General features: G+C 38.2%; 1 protein-coding gene across 1 annotated transcript in view; it reads left to right on the top strand.

The window, feature by feature from the left end:
• LOC121387427 overlaps positions 1 to 2,500 on the top strand; it is a 176,049-nt gene that overhangs the window by 83,699 nt on the left and 89,850 nt on the right. The window lies entirely within an intron of this gene.

Below are 2,500 nucleotides of genomic sequence, written 5' to 3' on the forward strand. Positions count from 1 at the left end.
CTTATACACTCCATACATATATTTGCTGTTGGACATTGGATTTACTTCTGTGCATCATTTGTCTTATCCACTGACATACATACATTCACTATTTGATGTTGGACTGCTGTTTAACGCTGTTTAATGCTGCTGTTTAACGCTGGATTAACTTAAGTGTAGCAGTCCTTGAAGATGCTGTATCAATATTTACAGGTATTAATTTTAATTTTTAAAGGTGTAGCCACACAGAAGTTACCTACTAAAGAAAGCGTCGTGTGGTTTTGAAAGCACTATGATAAATGTTTCACTATTACTATTAGAGCCATGTTTGATCATTTAAATTAAGATTTATTTACATTTTATTGTCTGTGATATCAGTGTACATACATTCTGAGTGTTTCTGGTCATACTGGTGTTTGCTATACATTTTTCATTATTATTCTAAAAATAATGGTTAACACTTACAGAACCAAGCTTTAAGTCTATTTTTAGATGGTATATCCCCATTTCAATGTCAATAGACTCTACCAGTGGTGTTGTTGTTAAGTCATCACTGGAGTGGGATGTAGCCCAGTTGTAAGTCGCTCACTTGATGCGCGGTCAGTTTAGAATTGATCTCCGTCAGTAGCCCCACTGGACTAATTCTTGTTTCAACCAGTTCTCCACAACTGGTGTAACAAAGGCTGTGGTACTGTCCTGTCTGTGGGATGGTGCATATAAAAGATCCCTTGCTGCTAATCGAAAAGAGTAGCCCATGAAGTGGCGACAGTGGGTTTCATCTCTCAATATCTGTGTTGTCCTTAACCATATGTCTAATGCCATATAACCGTAAATAAAATGTGTTGAGTGTATCATTAAATAAAACATTTCCTTCCTTCCTTGGTTAAGCCATCAGACGTAAGGCTGGTAGGTACTGTGTTCGCAGCCCGGTACCGACTTCCACCCAGACCGAGTTTTAACGTCTCGGTGGACCACTACACCAACTTCCTTCCCACTAACCACTAACCCACTGCCCTGGACAAACAGCCCAGATAGTTGAGGTGTGTGCCCAGTACAGTGTGTTTGAACCTTAATTGGATATAAGCACGGAAATAAGTTGATATGACATGAATGAACAAACACTATCTTGTTTCACTCTGTTGTAACTTTATCCAGATGTGTTACTGTTACAAGTTGATAGATCAACCAAACTCAGTTTTACTGCTTGAAACTGTAATGTATTTATTTCCAGGCAGTACTTTATTCAGCCAGGTGGTGAGATCTATAGCTCGGGGGGGGGGGGGGGGGGGGGGGGGGGGGGGGGGGGGGGGTGCAGGATTTAGCTCAGTCGGTTGACTGCTTGCTTGACGTACTTGCATTGTTGGATTGAACCACCTCTGTGGATCCATTCAACTGATTGGGTTTTTTCCCATTCCAACCAGTGCACCACAACTTGTTAAAGGCCATGGTATGTGCTTTCCTGTCTGTGGGGTGGTGCATATAAAAGTTCCTTGCAGCATTAGGAAAAAAGTAGCAAGTTTCCTCTTATGACTACGAGTCAGAATTACCACATGTTTGACATGCAGTAGCCGATGATTAATTAATCAATGTGCTCTAGTGGTGTTGTTAAACAAAACAAACTATAGCTCAGTCAGAGGACTCATTATTCAACTCTTTGTTTTCATGTAAAAAAATTAAAGTTTGTTTTGTTTAACAACATCACTAGAGCACATTGATTTATTAACTACAGGTATTGGATATTAGTCATTTTGGTATATAGTCTCAGAGATATTTGAGAAAGGAAACCTGCTGTCACCACTTCATGGGCTACATTTTTCCATTAGTAACAAGGGATCTTTTATATGCACCATCCCACAGACAGGATAGCACATACCACAGCCTTTGATATACCAGTCGTGGTACAATGGTCATAACAAGAAATAGCCCAATTGGCCCACCGACTGGGATTGATCCCAAACCAACCGTGCATCAAGCGAGCGCTTTACCACTGGGCTATATCCCGCCCATGTCGCAAACAAACAAAGAAATATTTTATTTAACGACGCACTCAGCACATTTTATTTACGGTTATATGGTGTCAGACATATGGTATGTCACAATCAGTGCACCATGACTGGTATATCAAATTTTGTGATATTTTGCTTTTATGTCGGTGGGATGCATGGTGCATATAAAAGAGTCCTTGCATCTAATGGGAAAAAATGTATCAGGTTTTCTCTGAAGGCTACAGTATATGTCGAAATTATCAAGTGCTTGACATTCAATAGCTGATGATTAATAAATAAATATTCTCTAGTATTTCATTAAATAAAAACAAAAACTTTATTTTTATTTATTTTTTATTTTTATTTTATTTTAATTATGTGTCAGATTTACCAAGTGTTTGACACCAAATAGCTGATGGTTAATAAATCAAATCATTGTGCTTAATGTTGTTAAACTAAAACACTTTTTTATTTTATTGTTTCTATTTTTAGGCATTACTTTGTTCATCAGTGTAGTAGGCCAACTGTAGTGGTAT

The sequence above is a fragment of the Gigantopelta aegis genome, chromosome 13 (genome assembly GCF_016097555.1).
Source record: "Gigantopelta aegis isolate Gae_Host chromosome 13, Gae_host_genome, whole genome shotgun sequence".
In the NCBI taxonomy this organism is placed as follows: Eukaryota; Metazoa; Mollusca; class Gastropoda; order Neomphalida; family Peltospiridae; genus Gigantopelta; species Gigantopelta aegis.